General features: G+C 35.9%; 1 protein-coding gene across 1 annotated transcript in view; it reads right to left on the bottom strand.

The window, feature by feature from the left end:
• The window catches only part of LOC129271995 (cysteine protease ATG4D-like), a 40,535-nt gene extending 31,964 nt beyond the window's left edge, over positions 1-8,571 (bottom strand). The window contains exon 1 of the mRNA XM_064107138.1: positions 8,488-8,571. The gene's annotated coding sequence lies outside the window, so the exon portion shown is untranslated. The remainder of the gene's footprint in view (positions 1-8,487) is intronic.
• Between the last annotated feature and the right edge of the window lie 3,834 nt (positions 8,572-12,405).

The following is a 12,405-nucleotide window of genomic DNA, read 5'->3' as shown; positions in this document are numbered from 1 at the left end:
GATTTTTACTTACCAATTACACAGAAAAAAGGAGACAAGTGGAGCGCCTCTGGCAGTCTCACCTTGATCATGTGACCTAAGACTTGTCAGTGATACTTGATTACCCCTATGTCCACATTTTATAAACTATATAAACTTTGTAAGTTATGACAGCAATCTAATAATTACCTCCAAAATGGCCAAAGTTCAATGACCTTAACTGACCTTTGAATTTGGTCATGTGACCTGAAACTTGCATGAGATGTTCAGTCAACTTCAGTGATAATTGATTAACGTACTCTTATGTCCAAGTTTTATGAATCAGATCCATAAACTTTCAAAGTTATGATGGTAATTCAACAGATATCCCCAACATGGCCAAAGTTCATTGACCTTTGACCTTGGTCATGTGACCTGAAATTCGCACAGGATGTTCAGTGATACTTGGTTACTCTTATGTCTAAGTTTTATGAACTAGACAAATAAAATTTCAAAGTTATGATGGTAATTCAACAAATACCCCTATCTTGGCCAAAGTTCACTAACCTTAAATGACCTTTGACCTTGATCATGTGACCTGAAACTCACACAGGATGTTCAGTGATACTTGATTACTTTTATGTCTAAGTTTCATGAATCAGATCCATAAACTTTCAAAGTTATGATGGTAATTCAACAGATACCCCCAACTTGGTCCAACTAGGTCCATACACTTTCTAAGTTATGCTGTCATTCAAAAAACTTAACCTTCAGTTAAGATTTGGTGTTGACGTCGGAAAAGCGGCACCTATAGTCTCACTCTGCTATGCAGGTGAGACAAAAAAACACATTTACTATGCAATGCATGGTTGTAAATTAACCTATTAATAGCATGTTGCTTGGTTGTAGTCTGGACTAGTCTGAGAAATCTTTCATATAAAAATACATGTACAGTCCAGTTGTCCACCTAGTCTGCAGGCACAGACTCTGATTAAAACTTTTATCAACAAGTGGGTCTTCACACAAAGACTAGCACATCAGTACACAAGTCATTATAGGCTTTGCATTCAGACCCCTTAACTCGAGTGAAGGGTCTTCACAGTAGACTATTGTCCACCTGCTACATCGACACATAACTCAGTGAATGTGGCATGTGGATATGCAGACAATACAGGAAATACATGTATTTATATCATGTAATACTGCAGTTACATAATGAGTTCAAGTACGCGATCCATCTGAACTACTGTTGAAGGTGCGAGATGAATATGTCAATGGCCTATAAAGATATAGGAAGTTGGATGAGTAACTAAAGCCCACTCATCCACACTAAACAGAGAAAGGAAATGATCAACCAGTCTCGGACTTTACAAAACAATTCTCATGACGTGTGGGAGTCAACCGCGACAAGCAATTCACAAGTGACATGTGAAAATGCATTGATCTTTACTCAGTTTGACACAAGACTTGTGTGCATGGATGAAATATCGAGCCCTTTTGCCAGAAATTTTTGTAACAATTTTTCGCTCATGGGAATATTTCTGATTTAATAATGAATATGAGAGAAATACTACATGTATATCTAAAAATTGGCATCTTTGTTGAATATTTTGAATAATTTTTTGCTCATGCAATTTATTCAAAATTTTATCAAATTAATAAATAGAAATTTCAAATTAAATGATAAATAAAAACTAAGCATCATTATACTATCATTTTATTATTAAAATAAAATATGAAGTGCATTTTTTAAATTTCATAACTTACTTGACATTTCCAACTTGTTTGCTTGAGCGATTGACCTTTGAGGCGTTTCAAGGCAATCCATAGTCATGACCTTGAATAGCCCGTTGATTGACCTCAACGTCACTCTCATTGTCCTTAAATATTTTTCTGGTGCCCTTTTTTATTATTACACCATACATCATGTCATATATAAAATGTGCCCTATAAAACAGTGGCCCTCATTAGCCCAAATATACCCCCCAAAAAGGAAAAAAAGTCCCCCCTTAATCAAAATGCTGTAACTTATGAACGCAATAATTTTGAGATGTATTTTGCAGGTGTTTTTTTACACTCATTGAGCAACTCCAGTGAAAAAATGAGATTGATCGATTGAGTCATGCATGAGTAATCAAAGTAAACACGACTAATTTTGAAAGTCACGAAAGTCATTTTCTGGATTGTGTAATAGAGTTGGGCGAAGTTTGTTTTTGGCGAATTTTATGATGCATATGCTGTTTTACGATCTATCTATTAACTACTCCACACAAAATTTGGATAATGTACATGTATGTTCATGGTTCAGTGAGCAAAATTATTTTGTGACGTATCATCATATGGGATTAACGGTAGTGCCCTCTATGACTTGAAAAAAACATGTTCAATTTGGAAAATGTTTTGGCCCCCCCCCCCCTCCCCATTCAAATTCTGATCCATCACTGATTTGTCAATTCAACTGATCATGAGAAATTGTTAGGAAAGAATGCAATGTAATATAAAGAGTATTCATTTCATTCCTCAGTTTTCAACTATCCTCGCTCAACCATTTAAGTGTAAAAAGTTTGGAGATAGTGTGTGGTGATAAAATAATGGATGATTACAGCAACAGCAATGAAGTCACAGTTGAAACAGAATTTGCCCCAATATAAATTCTACAACCCTTGAAAATGAGTCTGAGAATTTGAGATTGCCACTTTTCCCCCTTTGATGGGTGCTCACTCATCCATAAAACATAAAATTTCATTTTTGCTTAGAATTTTACCCATAGGTTGACCGTTGATGTACATTACTGCCAAATGATATTACTATAGACATTTTCAAAAAAAAAAGTTCCACCATATTGATTAAGGGGTTACTTAATCTTTAAGCACTCATATTGTCCACTATGTCCATTTTAACAAAAGTGAAATGAGGGTTTGTTTCATGGATGATTTTTGTTACTTCTGACCACAGATTTTTCATGCAACTTCGCACCCATACATGTATGGCTTCAGAGAGTCACTATCCAAAACGCATGCACACCAAAATAATCATTCAATGTGGAACAGAGTGGGGCCAAGGCCTGGAACTTTCTTATCATTTGCATAATTTTTGAATATTGTGTGCTCACTGAAGCATTAGACATCGGGATTTAAATGAACTATGCAAGAAGGTTAGTGACAAATATCTGTAGCAAGATTTTGCATTTCATCTCAAAAAAGGTATAAAGGAGCTTTTTACATTCCACATGTTCACTCAAGCATGAATGTTTACTTAAACACATTAGAATCATTGAAGCATATTAATTGGCCATGAACATAACGAAAAAAGTTGATGAGATGATTTCTATGCTCAAAACAAAACAATATTTGCTTAGGAAATTTAAAAATCGCAATTTTTGTTTTCATTAAATGTCCACTGAACCATGAAATATTGTTGAAGATACTCTTCAATATTGTTGAAGATACTCTTCCCACAAATAAATGTCATCATATAGATAAGTTTTACTGATAGTAATGTGTAGAAGATCCAATTCTAGCATATTCTATGTGCTTATTCAACCATGAAATTTAGCAAAAAAGTTGTATCGTCTTTAGAAAGTACCTTTTACAAGCCTTCTGAACATTTTTCATGATGTGAATGTGGAATTTGTTCAAATAAAATGCAATCAAAGTCATGATATTACATGTAGGCTTGTGACTTACATGCTCATGAAAAACTATTTAAAAAACTCCTAGTAGTTCGGAAACTATGGATATTCGTTTAATGGGGACTTAATTTTGTTGTTGAGTATATATAAAAATTTAGAGCCTACTGTTGTACAATGGCTTTCATTTATACCAACAAAACTGTATATGAAGTTGTCCTTACCATCAGTCTTGCTCCCAAGTTGAGATTTTTGTTTTAATTTTATTGTTATATTGAAAAATTAAAGAAAATTGCAATAATAGTCTTTAATCCAGACACTCGGTGGCCAGAATAAAGGTATGTCTGTAAACTACTACAGTGCACCGTGAGTCAAAGCTATCCCTATAATATGTCAGTTCTCAGTCACCAAGTTTAGAGGAAATGAGTAAACCTCAAACATCTGGTTCTCATGAGCAGGTCTACAATACTACACCAATATCATATGGGAAGTGAATAGTGTTCAACTTGTACTCTACATATAAGAGTTGTACATAGGACACAGGCTACATGTACCCAAATTAATTACAAAATGTAATAGTGAAAAACAAGATATAAATAAATGAAAAAAAAGTTTTACATGTGAAACAAATTATCTTTTGTGAACGATATTCATCATTTTTTGTATATTTATGGTACATGCATGAAATGGGCTGTACGCTATTTGTATTACAGATTATCATTTTACATTATGTGATTTCTAGCCGCAGTGTACAATTCAATGTGGAGGTGATTTGCTGATTATTGATCTCGGTCAGGAAACTGTAAATTGTATGTACGTATCAGGGAAAAATCAAACGTAACGAAATGCTGAACAGAGCTCTGGACATAAAAATAGTACCCCAATCCCCATTCACTGACATGTGAATCCAATAGGGCTGTTCTCGACTGTCCTGTAGATAATCGCTTGTTTTTTCCACTTAGCGATATCGATAACCTTTCTCTCTTTGTCGATAATACCCGCCATTATGTAGGGACATAGTGATTTTCCGTGATTTCACGGAATTCACGAAAACGGCCCTTTGAAAGTGGCTTTTCAAACGGAAAACATATTTTTCATCAAACTGCACAGAACAGCAACAGAAATTACTCCAAAATCTCAACAAAATACTAGCCACAAAACACGATCTCACCCCCACTTTGCTATTATTATAGCGAAGTGGGGGTTGAGATCGTGACAATCCAAACATCGTGACTGCACTCGACTCCATTCGATCGAATCGAAAAAATCACAAGCGCAAGCTCAATAACGTAAAAGGCAGCTATTACACAGCCTAGTCGTGTGTTGCTGCCTTCTACATTCGAAGATGTACAGCACGATATCAAAATGGCGGATAGGCGAAAGATGTTGACTGCTCAGAACGATGTCCAAAAAGCCCCCAAATTATCAATAAAAAGTCATCCAACCCTAAAATAATGCTAATAGCGTAAAAGGTGAGGATGTATTTATGCTAAATTTGTTTGTTAAAAGATGCTATGTGATCGTTTACATCCGATGAACGCGGATTTTAAAGCATTCTTGGTACAGTGGCAGATACAAATTTTGACCAACGCGAGTATGTGACATTGCTATAATGCATAAAAAAATGCATATTGATTATGTTTTTTTGTCGATAGTTATCGATATTGTTAAGATATTTTTAACATGATATTGACAGAGAATTTTCTCAACGATAACAGCCCAAGAATTCAATCTCACAGATTTAGGCAGTTGCTTGTGAAAAGTAGCCCCCCAAAATAAAAATAAATCAATTTTTTGCCTGCATTGTGTACATGCAAATTGATAGGACACTATCATCTCCAGTGGATCCAATGGGTGGGGGTCATTATAATTTTGGTGATCACTTTCCTATCTATTTTCTGACAAGATATCCAAAAAAAAAAAAAAGGTCCTCACTCCACTCACACCCTCCCCACCTCCAAATTGACTATAAGAGTGGGTGCACAGCCTATTAAAATAAGATTATCCAATTTGTTCACATTTTTAAAGGTCAAGTCCACCTCAGAAAAATGTTGATGTGAATCAGTAGAGAGAAAAAAAGAGGAGCATAATGCTGAAAATTTCATCAAATCGGATAAAAAATAAGAAAGTTATGACATTTCGAAGTTCGATTAGTTTTCGCAAAATAGTTATATGCACAATTTAGTCACATGCAAGTGAGAGAATCAATGATGTCCCTCACTCACTATTTATTTTGTTTTTTATTGTTTGAATAATACAATATTTCAATTTTTACAGATTTGACAATAAGGACAAACTTGACTGAACCATAAAATGTTAAGCAATGGTAATTCCACACGTTTAGGGCAAAATAAAACTTTTTTTCACAGGACAATGAGGAGAAAATTAGAATATTTCATATTTCATATAATAAAATATAAAAGAAATAGGCCTAGAGAGTGAGTGATGTTATCAGTTCCCTCATTTGCATACCGACCGGGATGTGCATTCAACTATTTTGTAAAATTATTAAGCGAAACTTAAAAATGTCATAACTTTCTTATTTTACATCCAATTTTGATGAAATTTTCAGTGTTGTGCTTGTTGGATATTTCTCTTTTTATTCAAATCAACTTTATGTTGGGATGGACTTGTCCTTTAAGCAGGGGGAGTGGCAGTGCACATGTGCCCCTCTTTCTTAATCCTTGCAATAGCCACCACCTCACATCACCACCCTTACCTAAAAAAACAATGAATAATAAAAATTATTAAACAGGATAATAACGATAATAATGATAATAAGAAAGAAAAGGAAGTGAAACCAATGTTCAAACAATTCCTGAAAACCAAACCAACCTTTCCAGGAATAGGCTTAAATAGGTTTAAGTTAAACCATCAATGTTTTTCCATATTATTTTCTATTTTTTTTGTAGTATTTGCAATTTACCACACAGGAAAAGCAAACAAACTCATGTAGTCAGGACAAGGAGACAAAAAAGGGTAGCCAGCATACAGACAGGGGGAAAACAGTTCCCACTTCCGGTGTATACAGAAGATTCTTCTGAAATTCTGTGGTATATATTCAGACTAACTCGATGATCAGAATACTCATTTAATTAAAACATAACTTTTTCAGGCTAAAAAATACTTGACAATTATTTCCGCATTCATCCAACATGTACAACACCACTTTGTATGCATTAAATGGGCTGAAAATTTAAGAATGTGATCTTTGTGTGTACCTTTCTATCCAATCAGTAAACTTGTAAGATACATATATGTGTTCAAAGTGTCCTTTTTAAATTAGGTATATCCATAATTTTTTTGTTTCACACCATCAATCAAGATTTTAGATGCACTGTTTTTCATCTGTAGAATCATTTTGTAAAAGTATAATGTTTCCCTAATAAAGGCCTGGTCACACCGCCAGAACTTGCTGGAGCGTTCCTGGAGCGGTGAAAAAATATCATCACTGCTTGTTAAAGTTCACCACCGTTTAGAAGAAGTTGGCCCCCGTTAAGGCAATGCCATATACGTTCGGCCACTGCTGATGGTCCCTCCTACCGCTCCAAAAGTTTTGAGCTGCACAAAATCTTGAGAGCGGTGAGGAGCGGGCAATTTTCTGTTCCGGCAAAGTTCACCACCGCTCCAACAAAGCCCAGTCAACGTTTTGCATCGCTAGACGCAAGTTCATGGACGCCTGGGTCCGCTAGGCCAATGCAAAATTCTTGAATGCTGGCCGCCACTGCTTCGCCAGCTTTGCCCGGGCGGTGTTTAATCATCAATCGTTGCACAAACTTTGGTGGAGCGGTTGTAAATCGTTGTTTTACGAGTGGACAATGGATTGTTGGAATGGTGTCGGGCATTGAAGCAGCAATCCATTGCGGTGATGAACTTCGGTTTGGCGTTGGTATAGAGGTGTCGGAGCGGGACCAGCATTTGGCTATACATACGAGGGGAAATGGAAAAGGAGCCCTTTGGAATCTATCAGAACTTCTATCAAAGAGATGAGTTCAGATCCGTAGTCAAAAGCAGTATGCTGCTAAACCAACTTTAAACCCCCGCCGAGCCAATGCCCACATGCGCTCTATCAACGCTCACGTCACAGCTAAACCAACGATCGCTACCGTTGTCGAGCGTTGTCGAAATTCAGCCCCCTCTCCCTACCTTTCAAGGAATGCTCCAAGAAAGTTCGAGTGGTGTGACCTGGCCTTAAGATAAGATTTTATTCACTCTATCGACCCCCTCTCAAGGTATGAAAGTACAAAATATAAACAAATTATAAAGCAAATGTATGCCATAAAATTTCAGGGAATTTCATCACTTCACATATCCATTGTCAATAGTTTACATTATACATCAGGAAAAAAAAAAATCTGATAAACATTTGGAGTATTTATTTGTATAAATAATTTAGGCAAAAGGGCATTGTAAAAATACTGAACTTTGTATCATTGAGCAAATCTTCTTTTCCATGGATTCAGAAACATGTTTTATAGGTGACCATTATTCACTGTCATATTTGTTTCTCATGCATGTGTAGCTTGAATCAAATAGAAGGCAAGCTGCCAAAGGAAGGTGTCAAATAAAGTCATATGTCAAACACATGCTGATCACATACTACAAAGTGACAGATAAAATGGATGATGAAGCACTTTACATGTTCTTGATCTATCTTTTTTACTTGTCATATATTTTTTGGAACATAGCAAATGTATATGTATACCAATATGGGGGGGGGGGGCATGATGATGTCACTTTTGGTGTCAACAATAACCTTTCTGGGTCCCCTCATGGCCCTAGCATTTATGAAATCTTGAAGCTGTCGTTGTGCATTTAGAAAACATCCGAATATCAACAAAGTTCATCATGTAATGCTTTGCAGCAAATCCAAATATAAACTATTAAGATAGGGTACAAACCTTCAGGTCTCTGGTGATAGCACTTGCCAAGGAACCAAATTGGTTTGTGGATACTGAAATTGGTCTTGGTTTTTACTGTCCATCCTAAAAAGAGTTGGAATAAAAAAAAATATAAATACAAATTCATTTGGGGAAATAATGAAATAATCCAAGCAGTATTAGCGTCCAATATTTTACCAACACTTACAAATTACAACATATATATACATATTTTCAAAAGTCACAAATCAGCATGGTGTGCATATTACATAAAATGAATAAACCAGGATGCTTTATATTTCATTGGGAAAAGATCAATTCAGTCATATCTTTCACTGCTTTTAAAGTACACAAAGTTCATGACTTCATGTACATATACATGTATTACATGTAGGCCTATCCATAAACAGGCACCTGAAATGGGGTACGTGGAATAAAATTTTGATATGGTATACTACATGTTCATGTTGTAACGTAATGTACAATAATATACAAATAGGCATGAGTGTGATGATGCAAGATTTTGCATGAGGTGAAAGAAAGATGCTCTATTTAACGAGGCATTAGCTGAGTTGAATAGAGTGTCACTTTCTTTCACCGAATGCGAAATCTCGCACCATTTCACGACTGTTCGCTATTTGTGTTGTACAACGCCTCAGAGTTTAGCGAAAATATGAAAAAACAAGAGTTTTTTTTCCTGCAGTAAACTATGAATAGGGAGCAAAAATATTGAAAGCGAAAAGCAAAATCTCACAAGCGCACATGACCTTGGGCAGCATTGCGCATTTTATAGCCAGCAGGCTTTACACCTATTTCACCTTCATTTTTTTACTGAGCGCAATGAATTGAATCGTACATGTATTGGGATGTCACCTCCTAAAGCCGAGTAACGGTACATTTTGAATGGTACGTCGTGTGTGCAACAGTACGAATGTTTAACATTCAGTCGCCCATTTGCTCACGTACAACAAGCTAAGTACAATGGAGGCGTTGTACAATATTTCATCTGCAATGAAAAAAAAAATGGTTCATCAAGCTACATGTATTATACCTTTCAGGCCTATACGTAGATTTTTTTGACACAGTAATATGAGGAAGCTCATTATTTCACCATCATTAGATCTCTAAACCTTTATGATTGCTCATTACCACCAATCAACAATCATACTCTGATAATACAAGCCCACTTCAACCCAGATTGGGGGAATGCCTCCAATTTCATAGAGAGATGATTCATATCTCTGATCTGGATTTAACAAGAAAGGCCCTATCTAGGACTTGGTTTCATCGTAATTATCCAATTTACTAGTCAGAGCTAGTCATAATGGCTCAATCAGTTAGGAATTATAAACACGTTGCTCTTGATGTGTGAGCCTACAACCAGTCTCTATAACATGTATTTACATGTAAAGTTACTTCAAAACTTCAATTCCTAAAATGTAATTTGCTCCAAAGTCATCATTTATTTTCTGAGGGGTGGTAATTTTTACAGTACTAATTTTCTATTTTTTAATTATTCAAGAAGACGATCCATTTGAAATTCATTTACTGTATTTATTCATCTCGTCTGCAAAATATCTTATATGTACTGTTTTTATCTTTTCATTAATTAATTTTATCCATTAGTTTCATTCATTTAAATACAAGGTGGTTCGCTAACCATATGTCTCGCCTGATTTCACAATCAATTGAATATGCAATATGATCTTTTAACCCCTAGATGACCTTTGACCTTATCTTCCTGATGAACACACATGTCCTATAACATAAACCCAAAGATCATTTGTACCAAGTGAATTGATGCAGAAATAAAGAAATAAAATAAATTTGAGCAAAAACTTCACCTTCTGACCCCTAGATGACCTCTGACCCCATCATCCTCACGGGCACACATGTGGTATTACCCAAGGATCATCTGAGCCAGGTGTGATTAAAATTGATGAAGAAATAAAGCAATGACAGGTAGTTGAACAAAAACTTCAAAAAAACGATGGACATTATTAAAATGTCCATCCTTTTTTTGAGGTTGTAACCTCATATCATTTGACCTTTTGACACCTAGATGACCTTTGACCCCATCATCCTCATGGGCACACATGTGGTACTACCCAAGGATCATATGTACCGAGTATGAAAATACATGCGCAAACAAAAAAACAAGTGGAACGCCTCTGGCAGTCTCGCCTGCATTATGCAATTTAATATAGCAGCAGTGCTAACTTTGAAAACTACTATAAAATAATCATTCACAAAAACATCATTCATATAATGACATAATACCACGTTCATTGACCATAAATGACATTTGAACGGAGACTTAAGACTGTCAACTACACCCATGTCCACATTTCATTCACTCTATCCATAAACTTTCAAAGTTATGATGGCACTTCAACAATTACCCCAACATGGCCTAAGTTTATTGACCTTAACTGACCTTTGACTTGGTTTTGTGACCTGAAACTCACAGGGGATGTTCAGTGATGCTTGATTACTCTTATATCCCAAGTTTTATGAACTAGATCCATAAACTTTCAGTTAGGATGGTAATTCAACAACTACCCCCAACACGGCCAAAGTTCATTGACCTTTAATGACCTTTGACCATGGTCATGTGACCTGAAACTCGTACAGGATGTTCAGTGATACTTGATTACTCTTACATGTATGTCCAAGTTTTATGAACTAGATCCATAAACTTTCAGAGCTAGAATGGTAATTTAACATATACCCCCAACACGGCCAAAGTTCATTGACCTTAAATGACCATTGACCATGGTCACGTGACCTGAAACTCACACAGGATATTCAGTGGTACTTGATTAACCTAATGTCCAAGTTTCATGAACTAAATCCATAAATTGTCAAAGTTATGATAGTAATTCAACAAATACCCCCAACTTGACCAAAGTTCATTGACCCTAAATGACCTTTGACCTTGGTCACGTGACCTGAAACTCGAGCAGGATGTTCACTAATACTTGATTAACCTTATGCCCAAGTTTCATGAACTAGGTCCATATACTTTCTAAGTTATGATGTCATTTCAAAAACTTAACCTTCGGTTAAGATTTTGAAAATAATTTTCCCAACATGGTCTAAGTTCATTTACCCTAAATGACCTTTGACCTTGGTCATGTGACCTGAAACTCGGGCAGGATGTTCAGTAATACTTGATTAACCTTATGTCCAAGTTTCATGAACTAGGTCCATATACAGTCAGACCGCAGGTCCCTATGCTAATGAGCAAAAAGGCCAGATTCATCCAAATCATCTCGTGGCTGAATCCTCCTCCTTGCAAAATCTCGTGATTCATGAGATTTTCTTTCTCTAAGAATTTACCTGTTTTAACCTCAAGTTAAATGAAATATTATTGCACCATCAGACAGAGTAAAAGTTACTCTTTCATATTGGTCATTTATTTTGTATACAATATTTTGTTAAATAAGTAAATTTCTGGCCTGAAAATGTGCCTCAAAACTGAATTTTCTTCCTCTGCTTTCTTTTGCAAATTGTGCAAAACTTTTTATTTTGAGCCTCAATGATATCTATATCACCATAAAGCTGAACTTCTGTACTTTCTCACGATGCCACTCTTGATATGCGGCACCTTTTAATCGGGTCAAGATCACACTTTTCCCACCAAGGTACAAGACGAGATTTCTGAAATTTTGTACTTGCATGAAATCCAGAGTTCTGATTGGCTGGATAAGGTTCACAGAACAACAGGCGCGGGGTATTTAAGGAGATTACCACATGGGAAGTGTGACCTTCCCACGAACCCAGGCACTGGAACCGTTGGAATTTGCCATTGTGTGGTCTTGTTGACCAATCAGAGTGCAGTATTCTTGTTTTCAAGCTGCTTTATGTACTTGGCAAATGAAAAGTGTGATCTTGACCCGATTAAACCAATTCTTATTTTGAAACCTATATCATTTC

Source organism: Lytechinus pictus, chromosome 11, assembly GCF_037042905.1.
Source record: "Lytechinus pictus isolate F3 Inbred chromosome 11, Lp3.0, whole genome shotgun sequence".
Taxonomy (NCBI): Eukaryota; Metazoa; Echinodermata; class Echinoidea; order Temnopleuroida; family Toxopneustidae; genus Lytechinus; species Lytechinus pictus.
This window is presented reverse-complemented; position numbering and strand designations above follow the sequence as displayed.